Raw genomic sequence first — 19,057 nt, 5'->3', positions numbered from 1 at the left:
GCTCGTGAGTTCGAGCCTGGCGTCAGGCTCCGTGCTGACAGCTCAGAGCCTGGGGCCTGCTTCGCATTCTGTGCCTCCCTCTCTCTCTGCCCCAACCCACTCGCATTCTGTGTCTGTCTCTCTCAAAAATAAGTAAACATTAAAAAAAAAAAAAAAAAGATGATGTAATTGCCACTCTGGCTCAGGTGAGAGCTTCAACAGCATCAAATATCTAAAGGAAAAATGAAAATTTCAGTTGATCCAAATATTTTTAAATACTTTGCTACCACCAACTATCCTTCTGCAAAAAGCTTCTTAACCCTGCTTTGCCTTTGGTGTTTATACCTTATCTCACACGGGGAACTACCAAAAGCTGTGAGAGAAAACTTTCCATTCACAGACTTCGCTTCTTGATCCCCCAACCATTTATCAGCCCAATACAGGAAACCACTAACACTACTCTCACTAAGGCGACAGAGTCTCCTGATTTCCCAAATTAGTGGCTTTTGATCTCTTTGGAACAGGGTTTTTCAACTTCAGTCCTACCGACTTTGGGGACTAGAGAATTGTTCGTTGTAGGGAGAATTCCCTGTTGTGGGATGTTTAACAGCATCCGTGGCCTCCACCCTCTAGTTAACCGGTAGACCTATAAATTGACATGTAACTTCATGGAATCTCAGCCCTTACTTAACAGTGAATAGCCCAAACACTCGTGCATTCTTCTAAAGAATTAAATACCCCCTGGGCAAGCTTGTTAAGCAATGCTGCAACATTGAAAGAATGTGATGTGAGTTCTGAATTTCTAAGGTTAGATCATTTTTCTTAAAGCATGGGCCCAGGTCTGATTCATTTTTCTACCCTCAATACTTGGCATTCACTAATATACATCTTGAATGAATAAAAAGACTGATGGATAAATTCAAATACCTCAGCATCTATATTCTTTAACCTGAATTCTCAACCTGAAGTTTGGCAAGTTTGCACATACGTAGCCAGCCTACGTGATTGCTTTAAAAAATGTTTTTTCGTAAACGGTTAATGCCAGGTAAGGTACGTTATGGAGGAGAAAGGACCATTGGTCATGGAATATGGAATTTGTGGGGAAACGGAGAAAGGACAACTCAACTATCCAAAATTAAACGGAATACTTGACTTCACCTCAAAGACCTAAATTTTGCCTGAAGCTAGCTCTGGTTATCAAACCACTTTTTCTCATCAGGATTATACTATCCTGTGTTTGGAATTCTTTCTAAATATGTATACTTCAGAAAGGTTTAGTGTCACTGGTTCCTGCTTTGCAAGGCCCATTAAATCTTGTAGGTAGCATTTGTAACTAAAATAGCAAAGTGAATGATTAGGACATTTATGTGCATATTCATCAACTAGACTGCTTGCTTATTTTGTAGACTCTCTGACCACCAAGACTTCAGATTCTTAGCCTTGAGATGTGGCCCAGGAACTTGCATTTCAAAATATTATTCTGGGGGCCCCTGAGTGGCTCAGGCAGTTAAGTGTCCAACTTCAGCTCAGGTCATGGTCTTGCACCCTATGAGTTCAAGCCCCGTGTCGGGCTCTGTGCTGACGGCTCAGAGCCTGGAGCCTGCTTCGGATTCTGTGTCCCTCTCTTGCGCTGCCGCTCATCTGCTCCTGCTCTCTGTCTCTCTTAAGAATAAATAAGACATTAAAAAACAATTAAGCAAAATATTATTCTGACTTGATGTCGCATGGGCCACCCTTTAAAGAAACTTTGCACTGTAACAGTATTTCTAAAGTAAAAATGAGATAAGGCAGCGTTATACTGGAGGAACCACTGTTAAGTCTGTTCTTTATTCATTTTGGTGTTTTGTGCAAAAACAGAGGTTCAAAGACCATGTTGAAAAAAGAAACCAAATGAAATTCAGGTTTGGGAATCTGCGTACCTCTTCAGGGGTCCTTCTTGCAATTTTTCCTGTGCACAGGGACGAACAGGTGAACAAGTGCAAAGATAAGGAAGGGTAAGAAAGGCCCACGAGGATCCATTCTCAAGATTCCAACTCTTGGTACTTTTCATTTATCTTGTACACTATGGCTTAGGCACTTATTAGACTCACTTCCTGAGATCATCAATCAGATCGTTGAAGGGAATACACAGGGGGTTTCTTTAAGAGTTGTGGTGGGAAGAAGAAAACTGTAAAGAATGAAAATCTAGATGCACACAGTCACGAAAAATAGTACAGAAGCTCTCCGCTCTGTGCTCATGTATGTTTGCAATATCTGGATACCCAGGATGATAAGGAAATCATCTATTTGGTCTGTCATGGTACTATGCAAGAGCCATTGAAAAGCACCATGGAGTGCCAGAGAAACCCCTGTGGGGAACAGATCCAGACTAGGAGGAAAAGCTCTGAGAGGGGTGGTCCTGAGAGGACAGAGGGGCTGGGAGTAGGGTGGACCTCCAGAGAGAATGAAGCATTTAGCTCTGGAGAATAAAATGGAGGTGAAAGGGAAGGGGATTCCCTCCCTTTAAATCCAGGACAATTAGAACACAACCTAAAATATTTTTATTCCATTTTCACAGCATATGGAAATTAGTTCTCTTTCCTATGACTTTTAATGTATTGCTTGCCTGCAAGTAACAGAAAACCAACTTGACATGTCTTAAGGTACACTTAAGGTTTTTATCATCTCATATCTCAAAAAGTCTGGAGATCAGATTGATTCAGCATCTCAACAGTATCATTAGGAGCCAGACACTTACCATATTTCCAAGCTGCAACCCACTGTGTGTTCACTTTTGCCTTAGGCCTGCGTCCTCATGGTTGGAAAATGGCTGCCCCAGCTCCAGGAATCAGGCCCTTTCACCATTGCTTCAAAGGGCAGGAGGGAAGAAGGAGGCCATCTCTTTTTTTGTTTTTTGCTTTTTTTATGACTAAGGACAATTTCCCCGGGTGTTCCTTATGTCTCAGTGATTGTAACTGATCATACCCACGCCATCACCATAAGGGAGCTGTTTCAGAACAACAAACAACTGTCCTTTGCACCTCTGTTGTAGGAGGCAGACTTTGTCAAACAGGAAGAATAGGAAGGAGACTGGCTATTGGGCAGAGCAACTTGTGGGTGAGCAAACAAAATTGTTTCATGAGCAGATATAGTGTTTCTACCCAGGTGTTTCAATACAAGTGAGTCAGATTTCTAAACCTGGCTTCATATTAGAATAGCTCAGGCCCAGATATTTCCTATCTCCTGAGAGTAATTCTAGCCCATTAACTCACTTGAGAGAACAGGGTGTTGGTTATGAGCTCGCTCTCCCACTAACATGTTTTTTTGCACTTGAAGGAGCAATGTCTGTGTGAAAAAGGAGAATGTGTTCCGACATATTATGGTTGCCAGAAACACAGTGAACAGAGGTCCAAAAATACGGGAGGTCAAGAAAGAGTTTTGTTTTGTAGAGATCACATTTGTATTCATGCAAAAACAGCTTTCACTGCTTTTCCTTTTGTACACATACAAACAAATTTCCAATTGGCCATGAAAGATTTGTGGAGGTGCCCCGTGTCTAATGACACTTAAAAAAAAAAAAAAGGGATTCTGGCTTTTACCTTCACAGTGTGGGAGTCAGGGAGTTAGTGGATCCTTACAGAGATCTACCACGGTATCTTCAGTAAAACAAAATATTGCTAGTAGAGTAGATAAGCCTTTCAGTCAGAAGATTCAAATATGCAGAAATGTCACTTTCTTTATCAATCTGTACCTGAACTCCATGCTGGATCTTTTAATCCTGGCTAGCAACCCAACAGCAGAGATTAATATCACCGATTCAGGGGAACTCGGTTGCTTCTAGATTTTAAATCTGGGAATCTTCCACTCCAATTCACCCTCTCTCCTTCTCCCTGAGGGTGAGCTAAGCTCTTAGGGAGGCTCATGTATCATCCTTGCACCTCACTAGTGTGGCCATGCTCTGTTCCCATTCATTTCTCATGCCAGGGAACTTGTTTCTGCCCCCACCCCCCAAGCCCTCCCTCCACTCTGTCCTTGGGCTCATACTCTGGCTTCAGGAGCTGGGGTCCATGGCGGCCTTTGGTTTCAAGGTCTAGCGTTTTGTTTTCTTTTGCATCACAACTGCAAGCTTTTTCTGCTCTCTGGCCCTCCCAGCACTCTGCACGCCCCCTGCCCCCTCCATCCTTAGGGGTTTTAGAAACTCTTGCCCGGCTTTCTTACCTGGGTGGGGTAACAGAACTTTCTGAGGCAAACTGGCCCGTTCATTTAAAAAAAAAAAAAAAAAATGGTGACACAATTAAGCACAGCTATCTAATGAAAGACTCCCGACCTCGAGATTTTCCAAATCCTCACTTTCCTTTTATACAGTTGTGTGCATATGGAGATTTATCACAGAGGAAAATTAGAAATCAGCCTTGCTTCCGACACCACAAGCACGGGTCTGGGAAAAGCAGGAAGAATTTGATCCTCTCTTCTTAGATAAGGGAACAAAGTCAGAGATAAGATAATGTTGCCTTGGGAAAAAAATGTTTCCTTTCAGTGGTTTTCCTCCTGGGAGCCAGATTAGTCTGTGGGGATTCAATACTCAGCTGAGTCAGTGTGGGTTTCTGTGCCGGTGAGCTGTGCACTTAAAGCATTCAGTTTCGGGGCGCCTGGGTGGCTCAGTTGGTTAACCGTCAGAGCCGTGGTTTGGCTCAGGTCATGATCTCACTGTTCGTGGGTTCAAACCCCACGTTGGGCTTTGCAATGACCATGTGGAGCCTGCTTGGGATTCTGTCTCTTTCCCTTACTCTCTGCCCCTCCCCCCCTTGCCCTCTCTCTCTCTCCCTCTCTCAAAATAAATTTAAATTTTTTTTTAATGTTTATTTATTTTTGAGACAAGGAGAGACAGAGCATGAACGGGGGAGGGTCAGAGAGAGGGAGACACAGAATCTGAAACAGGCTCCAGGCTCTGAGCTGTCAGCACAGAGCCCGACGCGGGGCTCAAACTCACGGGCCGCGAGATCATGACCTGAGCCGAAGCCGGCCGCTTAACCGACTGAGCCACCCAGGCATCCCCAAAATAAATTTTAAAAAAAGCACTCAGCATTGTGAAATGAAGAGCTGCCGAATACTAAGTACCCCCACATTGAATCAGCACCACCAGGCTCTGGGTGCCCTGGGACCTGTGTACTGGAACTAAAACACAGAGGGGGCTCCTGTGTGACTCTGTCGGTTGGGCTTCTGACTCTTGATTTCGGCTCAGGTCATGATCTCACAGTTCATGGGATGCGATTCTCTCTCTCCCTCTCTCTCTGCTCCTACCCCGCTTGTGCACTCTCTCTCTCAAAATAAATGGATAGACTTAAGGAAAAAAAATTAAAAACAAAACATGGAAAGAAAAAGCTGACGGATATAGTTTCATAGTTTCTAAATATTCTTTCATACGAGTTACAGGAAGAGTTTTGAATGATGACGGTCTGTGTGTTTGAGTACATACATGTTAAAGGTTAACATTTAAGTTAGGAAGAAGTTTTGCATGGATGTAAATCTATCAAGAATCGTTCTGGGGGCGGTGGTCACCAGGGTTGTTTCGTCTTGGGCTGTTTTGGCTGAATAAAGCTGGGAGGGAGAGCTGGGATGCTGTGTTGACCTCTGAAGTCCATTTGCCTTGTGACTTCAGGCAAGTCACCTGAAAGGATCTTTGTCACGGATGAGTCAAGGACCTAGCCTGGAAGTTGTACTGAGGACCAAAGCAGACAGACTTGTCCGTCTGAATGACTGGAGCTTCTCGGAGGGGCAGTGCCGCCAAATGAAGAGGTGTGACTTTCTCATGCCCTGGTGAACCTGATGGGGACCCATCAGAGCTGGAAGAGGCTCCTGAGGCCACCCAGCCCAGCCCCCTTATCTGACAGATGAGGAAGCCAGAGAGGGGAAAATAACTTAGCAGGGTCACGTAGCCAACGAGCGCGGGACTGGATCCATAACTCGGGTTTCACGGTTGCCGTCGGGGTTCCAGCGTCCTCCATGTCTAGTCAGGAATAAAGAGTTTATTTTACGGTTCGAAGCAGGGTGAGTGTGCTCACGGTGCTCTCAAAGACACACCAGGCTCCGTGTCCTAGAGAACATGCCTTGAGGAAACACCCCCAGTGAGCCAGGCAGTGCTTCGGGCATGCGTTCTGGTCCATGCTGGCCTCCCTAGCAATGGGCCATCTCTCAGGCTTCACCTTCAAGGAGAAGCAGCCCAAGGAGTTCTTTGTGTTCCTCACACCAGAGATTTGACTAGGGAAGGCAGGAGGAAGAAAGCACTGAGTAAGCAAGGCAGGCTGCAGGGTAGGAGCAGAGGTAGGCTACCCTGGGCACAGAACACCTCACAGCTGAGGTTATCCAGGCATCGCATGTGTGTTGATTTTTTTGTTTGTGTTTGTGTTTGTTTTGTTTTCCTGGGGGTGCTCTGAAGAGTTGCTTTGAGGGATTCAACTGTTAGATCTGAAGCGTGTAGTAACAATGTGATACCTGATTAGGAAGCCATGTTCTCTGGAACTGGGAGCTTGGGTGTCCAGGCTCTGAGTGACAGCCGACGGATATTGGGAAAACAGTATCTGGTGAGAATGTTGGCCAGGGGGAAGGGGAGGGGAGGGGAAAGGAAGGGAGGGAAAGAAGGGGAAAAGCAAGCCGAGGAGAGAGCAGACAGAAAGGGTCCTCCCTCTTCTGATGGAGCAGGGCTGTCGCCTACCTGACAGACGGGAAGGGTAGGTGATCCCTGGGCTAGAGGGTGCAATGCCAGCTTCTGGGCCAGCGCCCTGATAGGGTTTGGAGGAAACAGGCAGGACGGAGTCACACTGGAGCATTTTCTAGAGAGTCTCTGAGTAGCTGGCTGTTCCAAATGGAGCCTTTGGGCAATGGATGCTTCCATCGGGCTCCAAACGACTCCGCCTCTAAGATACAGCCCTTGGAACCCTAAAAGCTCTGGACTTGGTAATAAGTAATAAGCAATATGTATTAAATCATGAGGGAGCATAAGGCAAGCTGACAGGCCACAAACACCCCCTCCCCCGCCACCCCCCCCCAAACCAGGTGGGATATGTGTGATATTCCTCGGACACTCCTGGCTGCCCAAGAACAAAGGAAAGGGGAAAAACAAATGGTTAACTGACAGAGTAACCAGAAAAGATTCTTGGTAGATTTACATCCATGCAAAACTTCTTCCTAACTTAAATGGCGTGATAGAGATCATAGTCTTGCAGGACCTAAGTCTCCATCACCCCTCCATAGTGATGTGGGAAACAAAGGCAGAAGGAAATGGCAGAGAGAACTAAATTTCCTTACAACCCGCAGCCCATTGACGAATACTTGAGGCTGGCAGAGTAAAACGTTTGTCCAGGAACTCTTTACTGTCTGAATGCTAATGCTTTGCTAGAGGGAAACACCACCTTAGCTTGACAATAGCTGGCCCTCCACCCTCTAAAGAAGACTGTAGCATATGAAAATCTCCCTGGAAACTTCCCCTGGACTTCACCTCCCCCAACCCCATAGTACACAACCAGTCTCTCCTCACAGTCCCGGGCAGCTCTTCCTGTCCACGGGTCCTCTGTCCCCGTGCTTCAATAAAATCACCTTTTTGCACCAAAGGCTTCTCCAAGAATTCTTTCTTGCTTGTCGGCTCTGGACTCTGCGAACCCCACTCTCATCTCCAAAAACCCCATCGTTACGTACTTCCACGTGTATGAAATGTGATAAGCATTTCTCCGTGCTCTGTCTCATTCAATAATCACAACAGACTTCGAGTTAAACATTGTTATCCTCACTTTGCAGGGGAGGAAATTGAGGTTTAGAGATGTAAAGTAACGTCCCAAGACTACTGGGCATATAAGCGCGGGCAGAGATTCCAATCCAGCTCTTACTTCAAATTCATTTTTTTTTATTTACAAAAAAAATTTTTTTTATGTTTGTCTTTATTTTTGAGACAGAGAGAGCATGAGCACTGGAGGGACAGAGAGAGAGGGAGAGACAGAATTGGAAGCAGGCTCCAGGCTCCAAGCTGTCAGCACAGAGCTCGACGCGGGGCTCAAACTCATCAACTGCGAGTTCGTGACCTGAGCCAAAGTCCGAGCCAAAGTCCAACTGAGCCACCCAGGCGCCCCTCCAAATTCATTTTTAATTGTTACATCACACCACCTTCCATTGGGCAGGTTATTGGCTCCTGGGGATGAAGTAAGAGCTTATTCACTGGAGAGGGATCAATGAGCATGTACAATAACTTCAGGACTCTAGCAGGGTCCAATAGGGGGACAGAGATGGGGCAAAGTAAGTGGGGACTCTCCACACTTGGGCTCTGCCCCTGGGGTCTGGTCCAGACTCTTCTTTGAGATATACCAATTCTGGTTTTTCTGACGTAACCTGCCCATTCCAAGCTCCATGTCAGGAATCGGAAACTCTGACTGATTAAGGAAGAGAAAGAGAAAAAGGAGGGGCGCCTGGGTGGCTCAGTTGGTTAAACGTCCAGCTTTGGCTCAGGTCCTGATTTCATAGCTCCTGGGTTCGAGCCCCACGTTGGGCTCTGTGCTGACAGCTCGGATCTCGGAGCCTGGAGCCTGCTTCGGATTCTGTGTCTCCTTCTCTCTCTGCCCGTCCCCCACTCACAGTCTGTCTCTCTCTCTCAAAAATAAATAAACATTTAAAAAAGAGAGAGAGAGAAAGGAGGAGGGTGGTGGATTGGGGTGGAGAAGCAGTGTGTTCATGGAGCCTCAGACCGTGCATCCGGCCTGCATTTCTCTGTGGCTTTTGATTCTTAGTCTCTTAAAAAAAAATTTTTTTAAGCTTTACTTATTTTTGAGAGAGAGAAAGAGAGAGAGAGAGAGAGGAGCAGAGAGAGGGAGACACAGAATCTGAAGCAGGTTCCTGGCTCCGAGCTGTCAGCACAGAGCCCAACCCACGGGCTCAAATTCACAAACTGTGAGATCATGACCTGAGCTAAAGTGAGACACCTGACCAACTGAGCCACCCGGGTGCCCTGATTCTTGGCCTCTTAATAGCTCTCATCTTCTGGAAGCCAAAGGACAGGATAGGCTCTTGTAGAGAGGCCAGGACCAGGGGTCTAGTCAGACAGCTGTTTGTTCAGGCAGAAAAGGAGACCAGGTAATGTAGGGCACATGTGTGCAGATGGTCAGTCTGGGGTGGGGGGTGTGTGTGGGGGGGGTGGGGGTGTGGGGGGGTGGGGGTGGAGGCAGGATACAGAGTCAGGGCATCTCTATGGGAAGGAGGACCAAGCAGCAGGAGGGTCTGGAGCAGGTGAGAGAGGTCTTTGGCTCCATGAGATCATCTCTGTCAGGAAGAGCACAGATAAAGTTTCAGGCGAGTAAGCCAGGCTAGAGCGCCTAAGACTTCAAACAGAAATGCTAGACAAGCCTAGTGGGTCCTCTCTACTGCGTCCTGGTAGAAGTTCAATGGTAGAAGTTCTCAGAGCTGCCACCAAACCTGGACAAGACCACGGATCCCAAGACAGTCCGTCTGCACTCGCTCATCTTGGCTGGCTACTGTGCTCAGTTTGGATGGGAAAATTTGGCCACGAGAGGGCGGTAGGGAGCCACTGACACCCTTAGGTGGCGTACTGTGGGAGACTAGGTGCCCCCAAACCTGGGAATCAACTGATTTGATTCCTTGGCCTCACCCTGGACATTCTGACTCAGTAGCCTGGGTGGGGGCCAGCGGTCTGTAGTCTTAACTGGGCAACAGATCCACAGTATCCTAAAGTACTCTGAATCTTCTATTATCTTGAGCTCCCTTAACCCAGGAGGACGAAAGCAATTGTTAGGAGAATGATGTGCTAAAATGTTTTATTGAGAAAAGAAATCATGCAACAATGTATATCTAAAACATATGCTCATTTCAAAGTATAGTAATAAAGGGAAGAGCTTTGCTGACACCTAGTAGGTTGAAAAGTAGAATGTCTTCTGCACCTTCGAAGCCCCCGTGTGTCTCTCACCTCACAACTTTTCCCTCACTCAGGAGGTGACCATAATCCTGAGGTTTGTACAGATCACCTCCTTCCTTGTCTTTAGAGCTTACCACCTCTGGTTTTCGTTCTGTTTTGTTTTGTTTTGTTTTTTTGTTTATCCCTAAATAATAGATTATTTAACTTGGGCTGATTTTGAATTTTTAACAAAAGGAATTATTTTTTTCAATGAACAGTAGGCTTTTGAGAAAAATCCATATGGACACATGTGTTTGTAGTTCACTACCATGTACATGCCTACATGGATTTATCTCCTCTCTCTCTCCCTGTCTCTCTCTCTCTCTTTTAAAGTAAATTTTACCCGTAATGTGGGGCTTGAACTTATCACTCCAAGATCAAGGGTCATATACTCTACTGACTGAGTCAGCCAGGCACCCCTCATCTCCCTTCTCAATGGACATTTACAGAGCTTCTGGGTTTCTCCCTCCACATTTCTGTGAATATTCCTGTGCCTGGAGAATTTCTCAAGAGTTTTTCTGGAGCATACATCTAGAAGAAGAATTGCTGAGTTTTAGTGTATGCATAATAAGCACTATCCATAAAAGAGACTGATACATTTGATCACATCAATATTTAAAGGTAGTGAAAAGGCAAGCCATGTCCTGGGATAAGATGTTTGCAATAGAATATTGATAAAGAACTAATATTCAGAGTATACGAACAATCATGAATCCATAAGGAAAAGGGAGACAACCTAGAAGAAAAATGGGCAAAAGTCACACATGCTTCAGAAACAAGGAAATGTAGAAGGCCATTAAAAATATTATGTCCAGGGGCTGCTAGGTGGCTCAGTCAGTTGAGCGTCTGACTTCGGCTCAGGTCATGATCTCACAGCTCGTGAGTTCAAGCCCCGCGTCGGGCTCTGTGCTGACAGCTTGAAGCCTGGAGCCTGCTTTGGATTCTGTGTCTCCCCCTCTCTCTGTCCCTAACCCACTCGCATTCTGTCTCTGTCTCTCTCAAAAATAAATAAACATTAAAAAAAAAATTAAAAAAAATATTATGTCCAATGTCATTAGTTATCAGAGAACTGTGAAGTGAAGCCACAAAGAGATATCAGCACATAGCTTGTGGATTGGTCAAGATGAATCAGCCAATATTAAGTGTTGTCGAGGTTACAGGACAATAGAAAAATCCACTCACTGCAGAGTGACACCAACATTATCTAACTAGTCCTCTCAAAGCTCTGGTCTTATAGGATAAGTTGGAGAATGCGATGGAATCTGAAAAGCCACGTGTCTAGCTCTGATGTGGGGCTATGAAGGGGAACTCATAAGAGGGTCTATAGGAAGCTCTCGCCTTGGTGTAGCTGTGGCCTCTGTGGGTTCACGGCCAAGCATCTGATGGAAGGCCCAGGGCTGTCATGGCTCAGCATGGCCTATAGTCTGGAAGAGCTAGACATGTAGCCAAGGAGAATGAGGCCAACCTGGATGGCCTCTGCAGGGCACCTAATCATGAAGACTGTCTGAGAGAAACAGCTCCTGCTTCACTCATTCTCACTTCCCAAATCTTGTCCAAGTTTGTCTTTTGGCCAACTCTAACCGGGACATACAGGAAAGGGGATTCTGGGAGACATGGTTTCCAGGGTATTTGTTTCCTATTACCGCTGTAACAAATCACCAGAACCTCAGTGGCTAACACGATGCAAACTGAGCTTGCAATTCTTGAGGTCAGAAGTCCAAAACATGTTCCACTTACTTAAAATCAAGGCATTGGTGGTGCCCCACTCCCTCTGGAGACTCTGTGGGGGAGTCCACTTCCTTGCCTTCTCCAGCCTCCAGAAGCTACCTACACTCTTGGCTTGTGGCCCCTTCCTCCATCTTCAAAACGTGTCACTCCAGCCTCTGCTTCTGTGCCACATCTCCTTTCTGATTGTGATCCCCCTGACTTCCTCCTATAAGGACCCTTGTGATTATATTGTGCCCACCTGGATAGTCTAGGATAAGCTCCTCATCTCAATATCTTTAACTTAATTACATCTGCTAAATCCCTCTTTTTTTTATCAAAAATTTTTTTGTCAATGTTTATTTATTTTTGAGAGAGAGACAGAGCATAAGTGGGGGAGGGGCAGAGAGAGAGGGAGACACAGAATCTGAAGCAGGCTCCAGGCTCTGAGCTCAGCACAGTCCAACATGGGGCTTGAACTCATGAGCCCTGAGATCATGACCTGAGCTGACATTGGACGCTTAACCAACCGAGCCACCCAAGTGCCCCAATCCCTCTTGCCATGTAAGGAGACACATTCACAGGTTCCAGGGATTAGAACGTGACCATGTTTGGGGGTTTGTGATTCGGACCACCACAGTGACACAGCCCAGCCATCTTTGCACCAACTGGAGCCTTTTTTATTAGATGATTTTCAACTTGCTCACCTAGGTTCTCACACAGAGTATGGCTCATTTTTTTCAGGGGTGAGTTTGGCTGATAATCTATGGATCCTCCAGCTTGTTGAGATCTTTTTAGACTTTCTTCTCTCTCTCAGGCTTTGCTTCTGTCTCACGTTTTGGCACACCCTCCCATACTCTCAAGCTATGAGAATTCTTTTTCACCTAGTTATGTAGAAGGTGTCCTTAGTGTTTTCCTTTTAATCACCCTTGTAGCTATGTCTGTTTTTATGATTTGGGGAGTTTAAATAAAACTCTGTTGCCACAAGTTCTTGCTATCTGAATGGTCTGCACTCTTGCCATGGTTTTGAAGTCATGGACAGGTATTATTTTTTTAAGTGAAGTTAGAAAATAGGTATCATGATAAAGATTAATGAAGGTTTTCAAAAGACCTTTTCTGAGAATGGATTTCCTAGCCAATCTCTTCCCAAACCATCCCCTAAAATATGACTCAGCACTAAACTTCAAAGCTGGGTAGCTACTTACACTACTAGAAATAAAATTAGATAGAGAGTTATGTGGCTAAGATATCCTCCCATTATGGTCAGAAATGGAATTGCGAAGGTTTGGGGTCAGGATATTTTCTCAGTTGAAGCATCAGTTTCAAATACCTATTTTCAAGATTCTCAAACAAAGCGGTTTGATTTCCTAGTGTCCTGTAAGTGCTTGGCTTCACTTCATCCCAAGTGAGATTTCAGACTATGAACCACATTGAAAGAATCCCTTGGACCACCTACCTCAAAGCTTCTGCTTGCAACCATGGAACACACAGAGACACACACACACACCCCACCACAACCACACCATTTGAAGTGTTTGCCTAGCATGTGACCATCTTTGTGGTTACAATTGTCAAATATCTATTTTTGTACCCTTTTTATGGAGAATTCAAATCTCTAGCAAAAAACACTCTTCGAACAAAACCTACTCATTGCATTTGGGCAACCGCAGACCACCTGGAGGGCCTTCAAAGACCAGATTTCCAGAAACTACAATTTAGAACAAAAAAAGAATCATGGTGCCTTGAGTTGAGGAGGACCAAAAAGGTACCTGGTACAAGCTCACCCCAAATTTGAAAACTGGCAAAGCACGCAACTTGCCCTGGTTTCCATATTGTACAAAACGCCTTAAAGGGATTAAGTATGGAACCTAGAATTCATCTAAGACCAACTTGCCCATTGGAGATTTAGGAAACTTTCTAATGGAACTTGGGCCGAGCTCCTACATTCACAAATGTTTTTCTGTTTTGTCTCTCCCTCAACCTGGCAACTCAGAGCCTTGGAAACTTATGTACCTGGCCATTCTACTCAATCATCTCTAGAAGTTGATGGTGTAAGAGAGGAGTCAGAGGGGTCATCTGATGCCACACCCCACATTCTGACATCTCCCATGTCTTCCCTTCTTCTCTTCTTCCTCTTCCTCTTCCTAACACCACCTCCCTCCCTCCATAGAAAGCAGACAATTCCATCTCCTTGCACTGTCTGCCCTTCCCACGTGGCCTTGTCACCAGTCCCCACCCTCCTCCCCACTCCCCAGATGAATCTCCTCTGAGTGGGCCTATTGAGTATTTCCCCAGTAAGAATGGGACTCCTGTGAAAAGGAATTCACCTACCAGCTGCTGGAAGAACAAAAATGTCTTCATCGCCTTACATATATGGCAGGCAAAACAATCATAAAACCATGAAACTACATGAAGAGCTACTCAGTGTCTTCCTCCACAGAAGAAAATCCACACAAAAAACTCAGACAGGCGAGGACAAGTGACAGAATGTCTACAGGCTTCTCTCTAGAACTCCTTCCATTAGCAGGCTCAGAAAACATGCATTGCCTGAAGTTTTCCCCCTCTCCCAATGCTACAATCAGAGCAGGCTGTTCTTCTTTCTTCTGCATTCTTTCCAAACCCTGGGGAGATCTTCCCCATTCATTGAATCTGTCATCCTATTCTGCCTCCTTGGTTATGGGTACGCATCCAAGAAGTCAACTTTCTACTGCTAAGTTTTCTGTTTGTTTCACTTGCTGAAAAGGCAACGTGGCAATGAACTGTACTTATCAGTAGAGAAATCAGTTAAGTTCTTACGACCGAAAAAGAGTGGGTTCTTATATTTTTCATGATGAGTCCCAGGGGTATGTGTATTGTTTTACTGACAGGGCAGCAAGTTCCTGGGACCCTGTCTTGTACTTCTTTTCAAACTCCACCTAATCTAGCTGCCACCTACTTGCTTCAGAAATGAACATACACCACTAAGCTTCACTGGGCTGCTTCCTGCTAAGTCAAACAAAAGAGGGCCCTGTTTTTATTCACAGGACTTTAAGAAACAACATGACGTAATGGGAAACATTGGGTTTAAAGCCTGAGGGCCTGACTTCAGAAACAGTGCGGGCAGGTTATCGAACCTCTCTGAGATTCTTTGGTTTGCTTGTTTGTAAAATGAGTAATAATAATTACTGCCCAGCATGGGGTTGTTGTGAGAAGCAGATACAAGTGTGCATGTTAGAATCCTGTGCAGCCCACAAAACGTTTTACAATATTGAGAAATCAAGCCGGAGTTTAGCCACCAACAGAAGCACCAAATAGGATGTCGGAGGAAGGAATCAGTTAATTCTCGGAGTCTTCAGGCACGTTTCTGAGGACCTGAGCTTCAAATCCCTTCCCGCAGCTCAAGTGTTCGTACAAACTTTTTCTTTACCTTCAGTAGTAGTCTTGAGTGCGTGATGCATCGGCCACAGCTTGGCGACTGAAAACGTCTAAACAAGCAGCTTAAATCTAGCCCTCACGAAGAAGCGTCCCACTGAGCCATGGACGGTCCGGCACTGATTTGCTCACCTCTCCATGGCTGGAGACGCCAAGCCCATCCCTGTGGATTTTTCGTTTCCTGCTTTCCCGGGCCTTGTCTGAGCAGGACACCAGTGCAGAGACTGAGACACAGTCTGGGCAGCCGAGCTGGGTAACTCAATCCTGGGCACATCTTCACCTCCCCGTCCAGCCAAACCCTCCGAGGAGGGCCACCCCCATATTCCATTGTACACTCGAGGAGGCTGGATTGTGAGATACGGCAGGGGCCTGACCAGGGAGGGCGTGACAGTGACTTACCAAGGCGACAGCGCTGGGTTGGGTCTGGAAGTCCGCTGTTGAGCCAAGGCGTTAGCCCTTTGTTGCCAGATCTGGGGGGTGGGAGGGGGGGCTGGGGGGGGGTGGAGATCCAGGGGAAACGAGAAAGGACAGAAGGGTTTGCATAGTGAGGGTAGGGAGGTCGTAGGGGAGCCCTTAAGGGAAGTGTGCCAGCAGCCTCGTAGCCACCAGTAGGAAAGTGTTTCAACACATTAAGACCTGGAATGTTCTTGTAGGAACACACAGGCCAAATACCAGCCCAAGGATTGAGACGTCATCCGGTCTGTCCCTCTGGCTTCACCGATGAGGAAGTTGAGTAATTGGGCCAGGTCGCTTTTCCAGCAATGGCCTCTTTGCCCCATTCTCTCCGGCCAATTGTCCTCAGTAATCTGGCCTTCAAAATAGGAGGACTGAAGGGTGCCTGGTTTCCATGGCAACCAGAAACCAGCCGCAATGCTGGCACAACCCTTTATTTAATCTATTAAACTCTTGTTACTGGCACCTTTGATTTGATTTCCTAACACTTCCTCTGGTTCCTTCAGTAATTTACATCACCATAACTTTGTTAAGCAGCTACTGTGTAGAATGGACTAGATTTTACAGGACCTTCAGAGGACCAAAGAGCCTCTGGTGTATGTATATTTATTTACGAATTACATATACCTTGTACCAACATTTTAAATATTAAACATTAAGCAAATGTTAAACATTAAATATTAAACATTAGCAAATGTTTTAAATATTAAACATTAGCAAAATTTAATTACAAACGTTCTTTCTTCATAACAGTGAGATATTTACATGATCTTTGATGACGGAAATGGATTCTATATCCATGGTTTTCCTATGTGTGGATCTTCTTTGGTGGAAAGACTCAAGATTTTCTACCAAACACATAAAGTGTGTTAACTTTTCTCCAGTGTTCCATAATAAGATCATCATCTGCCTCACATATAATTATTGTTGCCACCGTATGTAGAAACTGTGACTCCAAGCTCCTAACTTGTGTGTTTGCCTATTGATCTTATCTCACATTGAAGACCATGGTGCCTTCCTTCCTTGCATGGCAGCGTCATGATTGTTAAAAACACCAAAGACGTCAAACTCATACGCAAGTCTGGCTGTCTCGTTCACATCTACAGAAGCTGGGACTAAAGTGGTTTCTTACCTTGCAGAAACACTTTGAGCTCATCTCACAGTTCAAACATCCCTGAGTCGCTAGAGCTTTGCCCCTCCATAGCCATCATGCCTCATCAATAAACTATTGTTTTTTTATGGATCAGCATCCATATTAACACATAATAAAGAGAATGATTTGAGTTGGACTTATCAGCCAGGATGTCATTCCACTTTTTTTTACTGTATCAGTAAGTACATTGCATAGTTCAGCCAACTTTTAAAGGATGGTTAATAAGATTTTCTTGCTGAATAAAGCAGTGAGTTGATTCACATTCACTGGTGTAAGCTTCTTGGTACCAAATGAGTATGCAGAAGCTTGTCTAACCTAAGCAGTCAGCTTCTTTCTGCTTCCTAACCGGTGCCTGGGTCTAGAGACCAACACTTTCCTCTCCCCTCTTTTTTTAAAAAATTTTTGAACGTTTATTTATTTTTGAGAGAGACAATGCGAGTGGGTTAGGGGCAGAGAGAGAGAGAGGGAGACACAGAATCGGAAGCAGGCTCCAGGCCCTGAGCTGTCAGCACAGAGCCAGCTACGGGGCTCGAACTCACGAGCTGTGAGATCATGACCTGAGCCGAAGTCGGACGCTCAACCGACTGAGTCACCCGGGCGCCCCATCCTCTCCCCTTTTTTATTTCCTATATGGACTTTTATGGTCAATAGGGGTTTTCATATGTCAAAGAAGGAAATAACAGAATGTTGGAAGAACTTTCTCTCTCTCTGAATTAAGCTTGAGTTTTACTCGTGGTGTTTTACTACAAAATCCTGTTTTGAATAACTAAAGCTATGATCCAAAATATCAAACTTTTTTTTTTTTTTATCCAGTTTGTGCTCCTGCTGTAACAATCTTAATCCTAGAGACAGGTGATATTTCAGGCTGCCAAGGGAAAAAGACATTCTTTACAGAGCCCCATCAGTTGGCCACAGACATTTTGCAGTCTTCTCTACAGATCGTGGTTTGCTGGCCTTGTGTTGTGACACTACCAGCCGTGTAATGCTGAAGCTTGAGGCTCTCCGAGGGCTCTATATTTGGGTTCTCTGTCATAAGTGTTTCCCCCGTAAGATTCCAGCTTCAGGAGCTCTGGGCTTTGTTCTTTCATCTTTTCTTGCCCATTGCCACTGGGGACGCTCTCACCCACCCTGGGAAGTCTCCGGTTCACGAATGGTCTGTTTGGCATGTCTATAAGCCTAGCATTTGAAACCCAGAACTCATTTTTCTGTAGAGAGGATGTTTTAAGTGTTTGTTGGGTCTCCAGGTCAACCCACAAAGACTCATTCCACCCCTAGTACAGGTAATGAGTTTTCCCTTTGTTCCTTTTATATAGATCATAGAATTACAGAATGTCAGGGCTGAAATGGAACTTAGACCATTGTGTTATACATTGCCGACAGAGTTGTTTTACAGTGTGTTCTATTACAAATGCCCCACATTCCACCTACTTTAGATGTTAAGTAGGGTCCTGTGGTCTAGCCTGGAAACCCAGTCATCCTTTACAACATGGTAAATGAAATAGTCATAAAGCAGGAATGGTCTTGCCACAGAGAACTTCACCTTGGCTACTTTTCTTTATAACCTTTGAGGCACACTGCAAGGGCCAGGGCTTTGTCAATGGTGTCTCTACACAGTCACGGCCAATACTTACACACCTTAAATCAATGTGATCGTGGGAGCCGCATCAGGAAAACCTCTGCTGAGCTGTGGGAGCAAAGGCGTAAAGGAACACCTTCTGGCATTTGCTGAGCCAGGCATATTTGCATCTTAGGGAGCCCTTATCTCTCCTGTCCTTTTATCTTTCCTGTCCTCTCCGTCTGAAATGCTTTACCCCAGATATCGTCATGGCGCAGTCTCTCACTTCATCAGCTCTTTGCTCAAGTGTTGGGAAATGTGCTTGTAGGTGAAACAATGAAGCTGGTAAGCACTGGACCAGATGCTCTGTATACGTTATTTCACTCAGTACTCAGAGCCCTTCCAGATGACAGGTTTCTTCTTTGACAGCTGGGTGGCCGAACACCCTTAGGTTATAGCAACTTTAGCAATACAATTTTGTGATTCATATAAGCATTTTATCAGTTTCCAATTGTTGGGGGGCGTTTTTGGATCTTAGTAAAATCCTTTCATATTCCCTATAGAAGACATCCGAATTAAAAGAAATTCTCTCTAAATTTAGTTATCAAAAAGGGGGAAGGATGGCATTTTACAGTGGTTTGTGTCTAAGGACAATTTGGAGCCCAAATGTCCATCGAGTGATGCATGGACGAAGAATATGTGGTTTATATATACAATGGAATACTACTTGGCAATCAAGCCAATAAATCTTAAATGAATGATGACCACCATTGCTGGCAGGGTAGAATTTAAGGTCTTTGTCCTCAAAGACCTTATAGAGATACCATGTCTTTGTCCTGGGAGAAATAGTATGTAGCCATTTTTCACTCATCCA

This window comes from Neofelis nebulosa, chromosome 9 (genome assembly GCF_028018385.1).
Source record: "Neofelis nebulosa isolate mNeoNeb1 chromosome 9, mNeoNeb1.pri, whole genome shotgun sequence".
In the NCBI taxonomy this organism is placed as follows: domain Eukaryota; kingdom Metazoa; phylum Chordata; class Mammalia; order Carnivora; family Felidae; genus Neofelis; species Neofelis nebulosa.
This window is presented reverse-complemented; position numbering follows the sequence as displayed.